The following is a 19,454-nucleotide window of genomic DNA, read 5'->3' as shown; positions in this document are numbered from 1 at the left end:
ACATTGTACAGGCTGTCTCTAAATAGGGCACTGTACCAGTACACCCTGTAGGCCCCATCTACCAGAGTCTGGAATTCTGGGGGAATAAATCACTACTCTTTCACAAAAAAAAAAAAAAAAAAAAAAAAATTTTAAATCAAGCACTTTGACATTGAAGTGAAAGAAGCTGTTTCAGGAAGGAAATGTTTCTCCTCGTTCTATTTTCTAAGAAATTTTACCTCATTGGTGCATGCATATGCCCCTTGTGCTCATATACAATATTTCTACATTAAATACAACTAATTATTATCTGACAAATGATCATTTGCACTACCTCGTCATACCCTCTCAGTCATTTCCCTCACTGCTATAACAGTTTTAAATGCATTTTTGTCAATTGTAATTTGATTTAAAAACACACATTTTTCTCTTTAGATTTGTTTATCATCAGAATAGAATTTAATGTTCAAGTAACATGTGCTGGAAAACAAAAGAGATATTATGCTTTTTGAAATCAAATACTAATTCATTCTAGAATTTCCACTAGTCTGGTTCAAATGTCATTCAGAATGGGCTTTTCTATCAGAGAAAGGCTTCATTTTCAGTACAGTTTTGAGCTGTTAAATTGATTTACTGATGAAGACCTTTGACATTTCCTTGATGCATATTGACATTCCATTGAAATATAAAAAAAAAACAAATAAAATAAATTAAAAAGAAACATCAGCAAACTTGGATACTATGCCAATGGTTTTTTTTAAATGTTTCCATTACATTCATGTATACCAAGCATGTTTGATGAAAATGTTCTCAGATTGGTCTTTGGTTCAGGGTTTCAGTAGCATTATAAAGATGGATAAATTAGGAAAAAGTAAAAAAGAGAAAGCTGACTTTAGTTTTCAGGACAAAGGTATTTCTCCGGATCAATGACACCAAACTATTTTGAGATATGACAGGTACTTTTTTAAAACCATTTTGTTGAGCTTATTTTTGCCATTCGCCATTCCACGTTTTTCTTCCATCCATGTATTGTAGGATATTTAACTCCTTTAGGTGCAATAGCATGAAGTTGGTCTCCTCGTCCGTCCAGAAATGTGTTTTTTTCGCCATGATACTGGGGAGGGCAAAAGGGAGCTTTAAAATGTTGCCCGCAGTGTATGCGTATGAGCTCGACGATGCATTTCTCACAGAAAAGGTTGTTTGTTGCCTTTTTTTTAGTTCATTACAGTGGTGATAGAAGTGACAATAGTTAAGTGATACTGTGCTGTTAGCCTTTATTGATCGCCGTACAAGGTTAATGTACTGTAATGTAGCTAGCACAATCGGACAGCACTAACCCATAAAAATGTACTTTGAACGATACTTGCTCAATTGAACCGTAAATGTGAAAAACATTTGATTATAGTCAGCGGCACCAAAATTTTCTGTCACACCCTCAATAAATGGCAAAAGTCCCAGTAGAAGATTGAATTAAATCTTTTAAAGTTATATATTTTCTGAAACGTTATCGATTCCACTTGGCCACCATGAGCGTATAGTATGTAAAATACAGAACATCCGCAGAACGCCTAGGCCAATTTTTGGCCTATTGAAGCGTATACATGCCGTAGTAAATCGACCCCCAACCGCATTATCTAGGTATGTTAGTCCGACTCTGAAAAAATCGATTTCATACGATTTCAGTTGGACTACAATGTTTACATGACTTTTAAATGTCCAGTATTATCCGGACTAAAACAATAAATCGACTTTTTCCCAACATCATGTAAACCCACTGACTGGGTCATTATCAATGCCGAAGCATACTTCCAGAGCCATAACCAGGCCATGAAATTTACAGACAAGAGGTCAACAGAAAACTTTTACACTTTTACATGATGTACATGTTCATTGGGAAAAATGAGATGTATAAAAAAATTTCAGGTTTACAGTTTTGTTAAACTAATGACAAAATGCCTGCGATTGATTTTTTCTTCTTCTTCAGAACATAAAAGTCTGTATTGGTTTGCAAAACTAAATTTGCAAAACTAGATTTGTAACATCTTAATTGTAAAATCAGCGGTAAACAGGCTCCCATGAATTTATCCTAAGTACAAAATGCGGCAAAAGAGATTATAGTTTATATGGCCATCCACAACAACAGCAACAAATTTTACTGGCAGTGACAACAGATTTTCAAGTTGCTTGTTTTTTGGTTTTCATTGTGAGCATGTAAACAAAACAAGCACATCAATCTGATAAATGTTGAACAGTTTGTTAGCAGCAGAGAGACGTCAGTTGGAGAGTTAACTAGTTACATAATTACATAATACCTGGCAAGCTAACAAACTTACAACTGCTAAAATGTTGGCACCTCATATTACTAAACATAGTATGAGCATGGGCATGGTTTCTGCTTTCACACATTCTGCAAATTTTCCTGCCAACATTAGCAAGGTATGGCAGCTAGCTGAAATAGCTTGCTAGCCAATTCACAAACTACACATTTAACGCTAATTAGCAAGCCAGTTTAGTATTTTGTATTATTTGTGTTAAAATTAAATACTGAATAATGTGACATTATTAGAACTAGCATTTAAGTTATTAGAATATGTGACCAGTCATTATCTGCTAACCACCATTATATTTCCCATTTACCATGGTCAATTAAATAAGTAGCACTAATGTTAGAGACATTCAAAATCACCTCTGTTATGTAGTATATATATTTTTAAGTAAACTTTTAGTAGATAAAGAATGCTTACTATCTCACTAATCAATTAAGTTACATGCAGAGTATGCGTCTCTTCATACAACAACTATCCAACAGCAAAATGAGGAGACTGAGCACATGCACCACTGGGCTGAATCTGCATGCATTCTGTGGCATGCTCATAAGTTATTTGCTGGCTCCAATTCACAGAACCATGGAGCGGATACATTTTGTACTGCTAATTTTCTATATTTGGTAATTCAATGACTCTCTAAGCAGTGTCTTGGGTCTAAGAATAAAATAGAAAAGGAAACTACAGAGGTCATGAGGTCAGTGTCCCCTGTGGTTGCTATGGCCATGCATGCCAGAGTGCTCCAAAACAATGTTTTGACAATGGGGGAGGTGTGGCTTAAAAGTGGTTTTATCTGCACTATTATCATAATAAGAGGAATCGCCTGTCGGCTGCTCAAGAAAAGATAGCAGCGGTACAGGATCTGGGCCTTGTAGCATAGCAATAAAAACAAAGCAAAGAGCAGAAGAGTCTTTCTGGGTAACTGAAAAACTGGGTGAATGTTTAATATGAGCATTTCCAAGCTGGGAGTACATCAGAATTCAAGAAACATTAAAGACCTGCGAAAAGAAAGGTTAAGGAAACAGTCACAACCCATTTCAAAAGGCATGGTGAGGAGTGATTAAATAAAGCATGCTTAATTGAATGTGTACATGTAGGACAACAGCATGCAACATAATATTCTCCATATAGTGCAAGTGCATTTTCAATATAAAGGCAAGCGCTTCCTTGAAAATTCACGACTAAAAGACATGCAAAGGTCATAATTCTACCCCTCACTAATTGCAGTTGCACTGATTGTTTTTTGTTTTTTTTGTAACATATTAGAGGGATTAGAAGCAAATGTTAAGGGAATATACCAGAGACAAGAAATTCAATAAAAAAAACAAAAACAATTATTTATGCATGAGAAAACTGAACTAATGTTATATAATAAATTACTAGAGACATTCATGAAGTTCGATGTTCAGAAAAGTTATCCGAAGTCTTCAGTTTCTCTTCATCAGTTCATATGCCAAAATCAAGGCTGCAATAGCTAATTCTCTGGATCCTTATTAAAATTCCAAAGCATTTTCTTTATAGTAACATGGAATCCTAATATAACTTTATTTATTTTTTATTTTTTATTTATTTTTTTTGTATTTCAAGACTTTGCAGATATATTTTAAGCCTGCATTTGATCTCTTATTTGGAAACAGAAATTGCATTTATATGTTTCTGTAATGGGAAGGGAGGTGGGTTCTGACATAAATAATATATAACATGAGCCTCGCTTTAAATGAACCCTTTCAAAGGAATGCTAACCAACTATTCTCAGTGGACACCTCTGCCTTTCCTTTAAAAATCTAAGTTTCTCATGCCAGGGATTTCTGCAGTCTTATGAGAGATGACCTTGAAAGAATTAATTAAGTAAACTTGACAACTCCCTGTAACTAATATTTAGCACCATTTTAGAACCACTTACAGTACATAGTTCCAGAACCACTGAGACAATGAATATACTATAACAAAATGAAAGTTTCAGTTACATTTCAGTTAAGACATTGACAATACTGTAGACCATCTGCCCAGTTACAGGTTAATGGGCCATACTGCATACATTTGAGGGTTTTCCACATAAATTCCCAATATTGCATAGCCTCTTGGTCATAAAAGAAATTTAATTCTGCAACATCTGACCGCATGAAAATACACAGAAAAAGCTTCACACAGCCACACAAAAAAACCCCCAAAACATTTTGTTTGCTCCTTTCTTATCTTTCATAGCTTGAAGACATGCCCACAATAAATTAAAATAAATCAGATGCATTTATTTCCAGTGTAACATTTCCAGAATATTTACATGATGTTTTGTATTGAATCAAATAGGCTTTTGTTTTTGTTTACAAGTTGGGCAAATTATAATATTTGACCAAGTGAATAGTTTAGCCATCTCTCCATTGGCCAAAAATGAATGAATGAATGAATAAAATAAAAAAAACAAAAAAATTAATTCAATTGTACAATAACAGACCTGCAGCACTACAAGCAAAAACATATGTTAGCAAACCCAGTGCTGTCAATGCCATTACTGGTTGTCTTAGGAAAATAATGTGAACTGCTGCCCTTCATGACCATGTATGATTGGCTGTGGTAAGAATGTTGTAGGCCTACTGAACGCAGAGAAAATGCAATAGTTCACTGCTGCAAAATTACAAATGGAATGGTAATCAATAGTGTCATCACATAACAAGCAAGTTTCCACTTTTCTATTTCAAGTAAAACATCGAAACAGGCTGGAAGAGTTGTGAGACTGAAGATGATCTTTGAGCTGCAGATGGCTGTAGCAAGTTACATCAGCATGCTTTATGAGTTGCGTCAATGAAACACATTTACCGTAAAAACAAAGAGATGAAATTGTAACTTCCCTGATTCACAATTATTAATTCTGCAAAAAGCATAAAAGTACGAAAGGTTGAAAGTAGAGCTTTCAGGGGAATGGGTTGGAGGGGGGTTAGTTCAGAAAAGGAAATTAAGGGTCCATACCATTTTCATTTGAATGGGTCAAATCAGGAGTACTATACAGGCTGACTGCATAAATGTCTGACCATTACATTAAATATTTAACTCTTAATGCCCAAGTCATTTCAGCTGCTTAATTTATATTTATGGCAGACCACAATCAATTATTTCCAGGATATTATAATCAACAAATGGTAATGTAGTTCATTTAATTTGAAAATCTCTTTGTTATGACTCACTATATTGTACATGATTTGTCCAGAGTAATCTGGTTTTAAGTCAAAATGGGCAATTTTCCACATAATGGAAAGAAAAAACTAACATTAAGCTTTTAGCAATCTTTCACGTCCTCATAAATTAGAAGTCATTCAATTTTGCTCACAAGGACATTATGGTTTTTATGATTTCAAATAAGGACAGCCACAGAGAAGGCCAACAACTGGACCTATCCCCATGCATTTCAGTTTAATGTGCTCTTTCTGAACCTTTCTTACTTTCAAAACGGCATCTGAACAAGAAGATATTAACATCACATTTTCCAATGATTTATTTTTCTCATTCATCAACAATTCCCTGTCTTGCCAAAGATGTTCATATGTCCTCTGTCCATGATGAAATTGTATTTTCACTTTGCACTCTGCAACATTATGCCCTTGTCTAAAGCTGAAATAAAATAGTGTCAGACGCTTGTGCAGCAAAGCAATTTGTGAGTGAAAATTGAAGATGTCATTGTGCTCATCACCCCCAGTTCTGACAACTCTAGATGGGTGTTGCTTTTCACTCTCACGTCTCATGATTACTCCCATTTTGACCCATTTTGACAAAACTGACCCATTTTTGACAACCGAAGAGCTGAAGAACTAGAAATGTTTTACAATATGTTGGTATAACTGTGGGTCAAACTGCAATAGAATCAAGTAGTCTATCTATGTCATGTGATGTTTGAATTATGGATATAAGCATGTAAATCCAAATATTTTTCTCTCTGACCGATTGAATCTGGCTAGTATTTTATGTAGTTGCTTATTTTCAATGAGAAACCATAGTAGTGCTCCAAAGATAAAACAGAATAGGTAACCAGAAATATGTGTGACACAAGGGGGAAAAGGCTGTCAAACATCCAATTTATTATTGAAAAATCCAGGCCGAGGTCATTCTTTTTTTTTCATTTTCAGACTATGCTGAATTATATCAGCAGTAGTGAATTTGCTTTTGCCTGCCAGATTGTGTTTGTTTTAAAATCAGATGAATTGAATTGGTGCTTTCTGGCAGAGAGTGAGGAGCATGCTGTGATTGAGTATGCCCCACATATGCCTGACAGAGTCCTTTTAAAAGTGAGAATTACAACTTAGCGCACCATTTTCATCAAACATGAACTGTCAAACAAAGGCAAGTTGGAAAGTCAAGAAGACAGATCCATCCCACATCATCTGCAATCTCCAAAGCTTGTAGGATATCAATTCCAATCGTTCAAATGTGAATTTGGTTTAATATGAATATTGTTCTGGCAGCTGCATTTGAAGGATGATGGCAGAGGGGCTTTGTAGGAACAGAGTACAGTGGCTGCAGTCATTTTGAACATGTTTTACCCAACGCAGTACTATTACCTTCAAATAACACTGTACAACCTAGTATCACACATAAGATAAACTTATAGTTTTTACCATGTTAATTTAAATTTAAAAAAAAAAAAAAACCCTTAACAAATAAAAACATGTCCTACACATCTGAAAACATGGAAATCATCAGTCTTATAAAACATAAACAGAAATAATAAGGAAATACCAGAAGTAATCTCCTTTATGTGGAGCTAAAAATGCTATAGTGTGGTTGCAGCATTTGTAGCAGAGTCATTTTTACAAAAGCAGTGGCCAGTAGTGTGGTTTTTGAGTCTGATTTAGTCAGCTGAGGGCAGAATGTACTGCTTTATTTAGACCAGTGCTGGAATCACACCCAGGCCACAAACGCCCCGGTGCTGGCATTGTAACTCACAGTGCCAACACATCACTTCACTTTGACCACTTCAGGCTAGCATGGTTAGAGTTCAGGTCAGATTTATTATACAAAAAATAGCAGTGATGATAAAATCAAAATGACCTATTGTCAATTTTTTATGGCAGAAAATGATTAAACAAGCGATCCCCTACAACTTTCACCCAAGGAAATAGACGTAAAGCACATTTACCCTATTTTCATAAACATAACATTGGGAAAGTCACAGGTCTGCTGTACTCTTGTCGACTTGAGAGCAGGGAAGTCAAATGATCTTAACCCAGCACAAAGTCACAATTACTGTAAACTAGTACTGTGGCCGACCTTAAATAGATCTTTTCCCCTAATTCTGGCAGATTTCTCAGTAAAGTGCAGTTTCTAAATTGAGCCCATACAGTAGGGTTTTGTCCAAGCCTCAGAAGGCCAATTTTATTTTACAGCATCTCCAACCCTCACAGCCAGGGACTGTATCATGCCACCTCAGTGCAAACAAAATTAGCTTCTCACAATATTTTCCCAGATGTTAAAGGTCATTAACAGAATGAAACCAGATGACTGCAGCAATAAATTCCTAAGTGATTTAGTTTCATATTCCACTTTTGGAAAAATAAAAAAAAAGTTCATATTTAAAGTTGCTTTCCATAGGAGTTTTTAGTTGGTGGATTTTTTTTTTTCATCATAGAGCTATTGCATGCAGCTTACTTGTTGTTACCGCTGTACATTGTAGGCATACAAGACAACTGCTTTATGACATACAACTACACATTCTGACAGCTAATGTGACAATGTTGTTTCAGATCTTTCCATGAATATCAAAATTTTGTCTTGGCAATTGTATGGTATGTGCTACTAAATCATCTTTGCGGTAATTGTAACAAACATTTTCAAATTTAATTAAGACTGGTAATGTAAGCGTTGTGTGGAAAATATGACACTTACATAATGTGCTGTCAATTGTTGAGAGTAAACTTGGGAACTGCACCTTTCTCTGTGATAGTATAAATCACACTTTGGGACATGCAACAGAAAAGGTAATCATTACTGATCTTGCTACACATTACAATACATATTTCTGTGTTTACTCTGACCTGATTACCTCAGTGGCCTTTGTTTTTGTTAATGCATTCTAGGTAGCAGGTACTATTTCCTATAGGATGTGCAATGCTCTGATTGAGCTACTGCTGTTTTGGGAGAGGCATCTTTCTGTGACAGTAACTGCTAGCCCATGAGCGTCTGGGGAATAATTGGGGAGGAGCTAAAGCATTGGTAACCTGGGGAAACTGGACTGAATTAAACCCACCCTGGGTTTTTTTTTTAATGTTCTCTGCAAAGAAAAAGGTTCTTGTTTGGTTATATATTTAAAGTTATTTTAATACACTAGCATTTGTGTAGTTCAAACACTTACATGCACAAGACTTCATATAGCGTTTAAAAATGTTTTGATGTGCAATGCCTACTGTAAAATATACTGAGCTTCTATTTCATATCAAAATATAATGTCTTCATCCTCCTGCAACCTTGCGAGATGTATGAACCATGGGGGGTGGGGTGTTCTAATTTAAAACCAAATTGGTTCATAACTCTATATGCTAAAAAGGACTTATTATTGAAAATGACTCTTAAGAATGAATATGTTAGGCATATATGGTAATAAGGTCACTTATTCACATCGAGGTTCAGATCTTTCCTTACTTTTTAGGTCTGGATACAGATTTTTTCTCTTCATATTATGGATACTAGTCACACTCTTCACTCCTGGAAATGGCTTAGAGCAAAAAAAAAAAAAAAAAAAAAAAAAAAAAAAAAACTGTCAAACTAGCTTGCTTTGTCTGTTTTGTGTGGGTAGGGCAAGTGGCAGAACCCCATTTTCAGCTGCAATGTCAGATGAGCTGAAAATATTAAAATGATGTATAATCAATGCTATAGCGATGACCCCATGCTTGTGTGACAAAGTATTGACAAACCTAATGCCTTGCACACTGTGTTTGATTTCAATGCTGCTTTATTACAGTCTATTGGAATGTCACCAAAAGTGGTCATTAACATGACTGAGAAGAAATGAAATCATTTAGGTAGCTATAGGCATCAATTATTCTTTAGTTGTGCTTTACATTTTCTGAAACAGGCCACTTAAATGAAAACACTGCAGGCAGCAGATTGCTTTTTCCCCTGTTGTTTACAAAATAAATGAACTAAGATTATACTGCATTGGAAACCACTCATGTAATGCCACCAACAGAATGACAATGCTAATGCATTAAACAAGAATAATATTTGTTTATCATCGTATTTCTTCAACTATTTCATTTGATTTGGATTCCTTCTCCTAAACGTTAACACCACATTTTTGGTTTAAATTCAATAGTTGAAGTGCCTGCTGATTTTACTCATAGTGTACATTATGCTTAGCAGCTATACATTTTCATGAACAAACAATATTCCATTTTTAATAAAATCACACTTTAAAAGCATACATTTCATAACAGCTAAATTAGACCAGGTTTTACAAGTATAGGCTGAAACTTGGAGAAATAAAGTCATTATTTAATTCTGAATGCTATTAGTATGTTTTATGCCCTAAAGCAAACAGTAGTCTCTGCCAAGTTTAGACAGAGACATTCCTCCGTTCAACAAGGCAGTAATACATGCGTGTTCATTTTCACTAACACAGAAAAACGAAAGTGATGACAGCACTGATGTAAACACGCAGGGCCTGTCCCGTAGAAGGGCACATGCACAAGTGAAAGTTGTGACATTTAAAACCGAAAGAAGTCAAGAAATATACTTTTGCAAGTTTGATTGTATTTAATGATACGATGATGTACAGATTTCCACACAGCACTTGTCCAAATGCAAGAAATTATACGCAGCATATTAAGAAATAAGGATTTGATTGCCTGCATGTGAATAAACCACTGACGTGGCATCAAAAACAAATTACAACTAACATAGCACTAGACTTGCAGTTTCTTGCACTGTGCTAAAACTGTTCCTGACTGAATAAATGACTTCTGCCCTTAGATGATACTGAATCCAAGTATTTGAGTATTTGAGTTACTCTGGCCACCCCATTCTGGGAAGGAAATTGACCAAAGAAATGAAAGTGGTTCTCAGGAAAAAATAACCCTGTCATACATATGTGTTCAAAGCCATTGCATTACTAGTATTAATTACATGTCTGGACATCATCAGGCAATTTAGAATATACTAGCAACTGCAATTTTACATTTAGAAATGAAAAACTATTGCATATTTAGGTCAAATCAGATCTATAGAAACATCCATTTTGTTTACTTTGCGTGGACTGGTATGCTCAAAGGAGGGTTCGCTGGTCTTAAAATCTTATCTGCAGCTTCTGTGTGGCTATTTCTATTGACTCATTTTAACATGAAGATGTGAGTGATCTGTTTCCAGCAATGTGCTAACGAGAACCTTGCTAGTTCACAGCTTGGTTCATTGCAATAGTGCCACAGGCAAAATTTCCACAAGGTTCACACAAGAGAAATCCTTTTAAGAACTGCACTGTTCATACAAAGTTTATAACAAAATGCTAAGATCCTATTGTTTGAGTCTTTTAAACATACACTAGAAAAAAGATACTTTCAGCCACTTAATGGAATTGAATATATCCGGAAAATGTTAAGGAAGTCGAAAGTAGTTTTGAGAACAGACCATACATAATAATGACCTGTAAACAAAATTGTTTACAACATGCTAAAACTAATCTCAACTCAGGTATGCCAAAATAAAATAAATTTTAAAAAACAGGACAGAATTTCAAGTATTGTTGTGTTTGACCTCCACAGTACCTTGGCTCTAGTTTGCTTTTCCTTGAATACAGACATTAAAGTAAATTCTCAGTTGACCAGCGTTCGGGAAATATCTGTGGTAATGAAAAAATGCTAGCTCCCCTGTTTTCAGCTGTGGAATTTCCTGAGGAAGCATTATTACTAACAATATCACTTTGTTCTCTCTCTGTTTCATTATGTATTTTGATGACATCATCTGCTGTAATATGTTGCTTTTCTAATTCAAGCATGGCAGCTTCATTTGAGTGTTATTTATGCTCAAGTTTAAATCACATAAAACCAAAAGCATGCAGACTGCAATGCTTTTGTTTTTCAGACAGAATTGGATCATGAATGGAAGTTATTATTTCAAACCAGTGCGGCTGGAATGAAGTATTAAATGGAAAATATATTTTTGTAAGACTACACATTCTGTCTCAAAAGAGACTTGCATTTTTCAAGTGATTTGGTGTAAAATAAAGCCAACCAAAATAAATGATGCCAATCAACCTGAAAAATGTGCTTGAAAACAAGCTGGTCATATACTGGCTGTGAAATTGGTTACATTTTTGTTCAGAGCACATTCTAATGTTTAATGTTTAATTCTTCTACAGTCTACAGTCTTTAATTCTTCACCAGTTTTAGCATTTTGACAGACTATAAAAGGTCAGGTCGAAATAACCATTAAAATAAAGATTGGGTAAAGCAAGTTTACAACTGTGTGGGTAGTTTCACAGTGTTTACTCATTTCATCTTTAAACTGTCAACCAAATTAACTATTCCTTTCTATATATATACATGTATATATATATATATATATATAGCCTGACTAGCCTGTCAGTACATGATTGACTTTCTGTACAACCTTCAACTAAGCTACTGAGATATTCAGCAAATAAGACACAATGTAATTTATACTTGATAAAGGCAATTTGTCCTTCTTGTGCTGACAATCAACAAAAGGCAGAATTTAATAGCTGGAGTTTGCTGACTGCAGTGTATTTTACAGCTTTTTAGATTGTTAATTAAGAATTTATGGAAGTAAACAGAAGTGGATCATTTTCCCAACTCCAGTTTCTCTGTAATTTGAAAAGGTTCAATACAAAACTGCACATAGAATGAAAATGCTACAATCACAATCAGTCCTATGCCGAATGTAAAACATATATCACAGTTCCAACTTTTCAAAGTAATATAATGTCACTGCTTAACATGAATTTTGATCATTCAACAAACTGGATTGATTTCATAGAGGCACGCTTTAAATTAAAGTCTCTCCTTGAGTGTAACCATAGAAGAAAATGTTCTGCGCTCCATATTCCATCCCAGAGCTTGAGATTTTGCTGTGTGAAATTCAGCTGGGTTTGTGAAATGGATTGCTTCATCTATTTGCAGAGAGACAAGAACACAGCCTTTCCCTTTGGCATCTAGATGACAAGATGGGCTGTTTGTAAATTTGAAAGCTGTCGAGAAGATTTAATCCTCCAAGGCAAGATGCACTGTACGCTTATAACAGCATTCTCACCTCCAGGAAAAATGTAAAGTGCTTTGCAATCAAACAGCTATGTTCTCTAGCCACATCCAGGGTTATATTTGCTATTGCTGTCTCGAGTACTTATGCATATTTGTGTGTAATTGCATTCAGCTTCATCTTGTTTCCTGCATTTCGGTTACAGGTATGTTGTGAATGTCAGTTTGTCATCCAAACAGTTCCCCCCCAGGCTGACATTCCGTGAAGAGCACAAAAGAAGAGAAAAAGAATGACATGTATTAACTCATAAATGGCAAAGTAGGCCTCAAAATGATAAAGGTGATCATAAGGATATATTGAATTGTATACACAAAACAATTATCACATCAGGTATCGCAGGTATCCCATCAAATGTTTGTGCATGAGTACAACATGAACACATTGTTATGCATAATATGTTAACAAGGTAAGGTATGTACTAAAATAAAACAGCCTTTCTAACCCTATGGTGAAAAAAATCCCAATAATGAACAAAACAAACATTTCTTTAGATTTTTATGGTGTCACCATGGATTGTGTAGAAACCTGTCATCACTATAATAATACTAGGATTTTTTTCAATTTTTAAAATTCATTTTTTAATGATGATATTGGTTAGGGTATTTATAGCTCTTTCTTAATGAATGCTGACTACATCTCTGTTAATGAAAACATCTCAACATTTTGAAAGTGATTCATTTTATTCTGCAAAACTGTAGACCTTCTGGAGTGTATTTATGGGTGCTATTATTCACACTGCAGAAGAAGCAATGGCAGTACCAAATGAAATATTTTCATGCAGTATAATATTTTATATTAAATTAATATAAATGTTTGGTAATGGTATGCACACTATTCAACTGCCACACAACATGATTAATTCTCCTTATCCTTATTGTAATTATCTTTATTGGGGTAATGTTAATTGTTTTTGTTGTGACCGTTGTGAATAATTTTATGCTTGCTAATTTAGGGTCAAGCACATTTTTCGCCTTTATTATACACAGCGGGTTAGCTCTATGTGTGTTTGCATTAGTCAGCTCTCCAATGCAAAACAATGATTTTGAGCATCAATATCACTGTCATTTCGAAACCTCAATCTCAATATCATTTCACTGGTGGACTACAATCGCCATGGGCTGGCCAGATACTGATTTTGGTTCAGTACAGCTATGTTATGCCATTACTATGTTTTGGATTCTCCTTACAAAATTAGCAGCCTAATCTATCTAGTGTAATTAGTTATCATTAATTAGGTCTAATGTTATAGTTAGAGAGTCTAATGATCTAACTGAGCCATTCTTGCTAGACAAGCTACGGTAAATGCATGGTGTTTTCATAGACTACTTGTCAACATGTTTGCTAGCTAGCTAGCTTGATCTAAATGTAATGACGTTACATTCATGGTGTAAATGCACATTTGTGATGTCTTTGCCTGATGTAGAGTGGATCTTTGACAACTGCTACAGCCCAGTATACGTCTACTGCACAAACAACATGTTCTCACCACTGGGCAGATTGGTTAAGCTTCAAAACCTCTCTCAAAGAGTCTTATTCATACTCTTCAAAGTAGTGACAGCCATGCTGTATAAATGTTTGCATCGTGAAGAATTAAGACTGATGTTAATAGTGTTAAAGATAACATTGCCAAGATGGTTATGGTGGTATATGAAATGGCCTTATACTGTGCAAGGAATCGATAAATGTTGGTAGTGTATATTTAGTTCAGAACAAGACTTCATTCTCATTTATATCCAATTATTTGCATGGCATGGCAGCATGTTATTCACTATTTTGGTAAATTCATCAGCTTAAAGATAAATTGGACTAGTGCAATATACACTGCCTGGCCAAAAAAAATCGTGGCATTGTTTTGACAACCTTATGCAACGTCACAACACTTATTCCGTCCAGAATTGCATTAATTTTTGGCCGAGATCTTGTATTGACGATGGGAAAGTCAAACCACTCCACAAAGTCTTCTCCAGCACATCCCAAAGACTTTCAGTGGGGTTAAGGTCATGACACTGGTGGCCAATTCATGTGTGAAAATGAATCATCATGCTCCCAGAACCACTCTCACAATTTGAGCCCGAAGAACCTTGACATTGTCGTCCTGGAATATGCACGTGCCGTCAGGGAAGAAAAAATCCATTGATGGGATAACCTGGTCATTCAGTACATTCAGGTACTCAGCTGACTTCATTTTATTGCCACATAACATTGCGGAGCCTAGACCTGACCAACTGAAGCAACCCCAGATCATAACATTGCCTCCAGAGGCCTGTACAGTGGGCACTGTCCAAACGGAAACTTTTTTTTTGGCCAGACAGTGTATTACAGTGGGTAATATATTGCACTAGTCCAATTTATCTTTAAGCAGGCATAGAAAATGGATGGATGGATGCATAGTCCATTTATGTTAAAACATTTCTCAACATAGATTTCCACCCTTCTAAACGATTTCATCTAGATTTGGGCTCGCGTTCACTGGGAAACCAAAGTGACTTTGAAATCATGGACGCACATGTGTCCAAGTCACGGAACTACTTGTGGTCGTTCATGCTCCTCTATTGCACCATTGTTGTTTTCTGTGTTTGTTACTGCAGTCATTATCATTTCTGTGTGTCCCAATCAGAACTGGAGAATCAGAATCACTGTCAACTAGCATGGAGTGTCACTAAACAAACACTTCGAAGGCACAATGAGTTATAGGTACAGCCAACACACATTTGTATATGCAGCACCATGTTTGGCTGTTGTTTGACTTTGGCTGTGTTCGCCTTCTCCCACTGAAGTAGATGGCCAATGAGATGAGCACACAGTGTGCACCCAGTATTCATGGGAGTTGTAGTGCCATGCAGTATCAACAGAAATTGACTTAACTATGTCAGATGCCTTTTGTAAACTACAATAATTTTTTAACAATAGAAAATGCTACTGAAAGGTCACCCACCAAAGTGACTAGTAAGAGTGAACAAGTTACATTCCACTGCCAAATTCTACCTGTATTCGGTGGGTTGCGGGTGTTTATGTCAAGCCCTGCATATGCAGGATTGGGTGAGTTGTCGTTTTGTTAGGTTTTAAATAGCTATTTTATCTGTGTAGTCATTTTAATAGGAAAGAGTAAAGAAACATTTTTCAGCCAATTTTGATTTTCTGTAGACTTTATGTCATTTTTGGCCAGCTGCTAATCACGTGAGAGGTGGAAATCAGGTTTTATCTCTTCTGTACCCTTCTGTATGTATATGTTCTATTTACATTCTATATGTACAATAGATATTACAACCAATTTGCATGGAGACAGTCTTCCTATTGTGTTGCTTGGAAATATCACTAAGCAATACAAGTGAAATCTATGCTGATTTGGAACCAGGAGATAAATGATCAAATATTCGATAGCCACACCCAGTGCACTGCACGCCACGCCGTTGACTGTGCCCATGCGCAGTGTGACAGTGATTGTAAAAAAAAAATAGAGCCAGTATTTATCCAGTATGGTATGTAATGCATGTTCTTTTTTTACTTTTTGTGTCCACATTAAATCCCGCTATTGATTTGGAAAAAGTGCTCTAAACCAATCTTGCTTCTAGAAACCATAATCACCAGATGATTCATTTAAATTTTGTTCACAGGGTGTACCTGACCCTTCATAAACAATTTATCATAAAGATAACTAGCAGCGCTGCTTGTCCCATTTGTACGGATGGCGCCCTTGGTACCTTTCCCATATGGTGTCGAAGTGACCAGATGTTTTTTTTATTTTGATTTTGATTTTTTTTGAACATCTTGCTGACATCCTTTCCACAATTCTCTCCATAACCATTCCACTTAAACCTGAGGTTTTGTTGTCATATGTGTTACATATTTACTCTGCAATGGAAGCCACCACACTCTGTCTCTCCACCAATGGACTCTTTCCTTTTTGGAGATGGTACACTTGAAGTCGTATTCACAGAGCGCAAGGGGAAAAACACCAGATTGTGGAATGATACTGCTGCAGTGTAAAGATGATTGTTGTAATGTCTAGGGACTGTGTGAGTTACCTTGGGGTCCTTCATGAGGAGGGTGTGTGTGTGTGTGTGTGTGTGTGTGTATGTGATGACCCTTCAATTTTTTTTGTTTTTTGTATTTTCCCCTCATGACTGTGGTAGGATCTCAAAACTCTAAAATGTAAAGGGTACAACGCCATTCTGCTTCGTCAAAATTCCAGATTGTATTGGTGAGTATGTTCACAAACGGGACTGAAATAATGTATCAAACTCATTTCAAGTTAATATTGTAGAGGTCAGATTTGATGTAAACTGTCACTTATGATAATGCTGGTGAGCCAAATTATTATTAACCCTGGCTTTTACATCAATGTTTTGACATCTGACCATGGTGATGTCCATCCATTCATCCATCCATCCATTATCTATACCCGCTTATCCTGATTAGGGACCTTCTGATCTGAGGAGGTGAATACATGTTGACAATAAGTACTGATTGCCTCTTTACCACGCAGATATGGTACTAAGACCACACAGAAACAAATTTCAACCATTGTGCAAACAGGATTTCTTATGCCTCATTTATTTTGTGCCAATGTGTTTTGGGAAAGGTGTCATTGAACCAGAACGTATTCATATTTGAACTGCACATATATTTATACAAGCTTTGTCAAAGAAACATGTATCCTTTCACCCCTTTCATATGTATGTTCCTCAAAATGCATCTTACTAAACATTTTACAAAACAGTGAAGATTTTACAAAACAGTTGTCTGAGACGTGGTCCGGAAGCAAATGTAAGTATCTCACAGTATCACCCTGAAAACCTTAATTGAGTTCAAACTGAATATTTTTTTAAAATAATGCTTTAGTGAAATTGGACTATGGCCAATGCCATCATTCACTGGCTGGATAGCAAAGGTTTCCTGAATCAACATAAAATAAACACATAATCAATGTAATTACTTTAATGTAAATAGACTATAGAAAGAAAGAAAGAAATCTAATAATAGTGAATATTATATCATTTTTCAAAATCAAGTTTAAATAAGATGGATTGGCCTGACAAAATATGGGCATATACATATTAACAAAACAAACAAGTTTTAGTCCACTAGAAGTACACTTTAAGAAAATCTTCAGTTTTTTGGAGAAAAGAGGGGAAACCAATGCATAAACTCTCACACTTATCTGGTTCAAAAGACATGTTTATAGCATTACTTCGATCCATAATCTACGTCTCAATATTTCTATTTTCTGGCATTATACAGGAAGACTACTAACTTACAGTTATAAATCCAACTTAATGCAAATGTTCTCACTCAGTATTTTGGAGTCAAATTCATGCGACCTGGATATTTTTCTTTCTTTAATTTCCCTTGCTTATATGAATATCAGTTATATTTCAATGATGGATAGATGCAATTTCCTATTAATTACTGTAGGAAAATGCAAAGAAAGATGGCTGTGTTTCGGGTGAATATTTTCCCTGTTAATTTTAGTGTAAACAGGACTGAATGAGGTCTTTGAATGATGGGAATGGGAATCTGTGTCCTTGGCAATCTGCCTAGAATTGCAAAGAGGAGAAGATGATGATGAAGTCATCTATTCATCAAAAGTAATTGCAGGACATAGTGAAGAAAATTGGCCAGCTTTTAGACATCTTTGTGTTGGGCCCAATGGAGTTTAATTACAGATTTTAGAAGAGACCAAACTGGATTTTTGGCAGCAAGCAATCTCATTTATGATCCCTCAGGATTTGAATCTCATTTCCCCCATAAGATCATTCTCAATTTAAAAGTATAAAATCACAATCTACAGTGAAGAAGAAATAATAATAATGGTATTAAAGAATTAATACCTCCATATATTAAAATCTTTACATTTTGGCAAAGTGTATTTTATCTCATATAGTGCATTTTTCTGCTTGCACGTGTGAAACATGTTATGTATGAAATAGACATCTGCCAGTAACAGCAGTTATTACAGTTTATGCAAGGTGTAGCACTAACACAATAAATTAACAGTGTTATATAAACTTTAAGAGTTTTTCAGCGTCTATATTTTTCTGTATCCAGCATAGGCTTTGATAGTTTGTGTCTCAATTGACTTTTGAAAAGACACACTCTTTTTGCCATTTTGTAGTTTGTTGATTATTAGGCACCACAGTTGCACACAACACCATGACTGGTTGTGGAAAAAAGGACTTGTTAATAAAAAAGTAACAATTTGATGTTCAGCCAAGAGCAAAAGTCTTTTTGTTCCGCATAAGATCAGAGGAACAAAGAAACTTAATGGACTTTGACTAGATTAATCAATTATTGATCAGTCAAAATAGGCTGGAACTGTGTGTGTAATATTTTTTTTTAGGCAAGACTATTATTTAGGCAATAATCCCTCAAAAATAATGTAAGTATCACCATCATGTTTTGCCACTGTTGACAAAGAATGATCTGTGAATTATTGTTCAACACTAATTTCATTTTAATCTTGACAGAAAGTGATTTGGATAATGTAATAATCATAATTACCCTACATATGAACAGGAACACTGCACCCACTGTGGCATACATGATGCAGTGTAAAATGGTACTAGGTCCATATACTGTAAGTATCAAATGTACAGTGTGCATGATGAGTGGTCATGGAAATTAATCGGAAAAAAAAAAAAAGATTAAAAAAACGATTTTAGTACCGACTTTAATTCCTTGCCCAGTGCTACACACAACACATCATAGCAGTTTGATGACATGTCCCTCCAAGGGATGTGTCAAATTTCATTTATTAGTGGACTCCTTTTCTATAGACCACATTTGTTAAGACATGCTATAAGCCCACATTAAATTGTGCTGGGTAGCCAGGATCATTAAAACCGTGTTATGACAGTGACAAAACTCAATAGGATTTGACAGTTATTTGAAATTGAAATG

The sequence above is a fragment of the Anguilla anguilla genome, chromosome 4 (assembly GCF_013347855.1).
Source record: "Anguilla anguilla isolate fAngAng1 chromosome 4, fAngAng1.pri, whole genome shotgun sequence".
Lineage (NCBI taxonomy): Eukaryota > Metazoa > Chordata > Actinopteri > Anguilliformes > Anguillidae > Anguilla > Anguilla anguilla.
Note: the sequence above shows the minus strand (reverse complement) of the source record.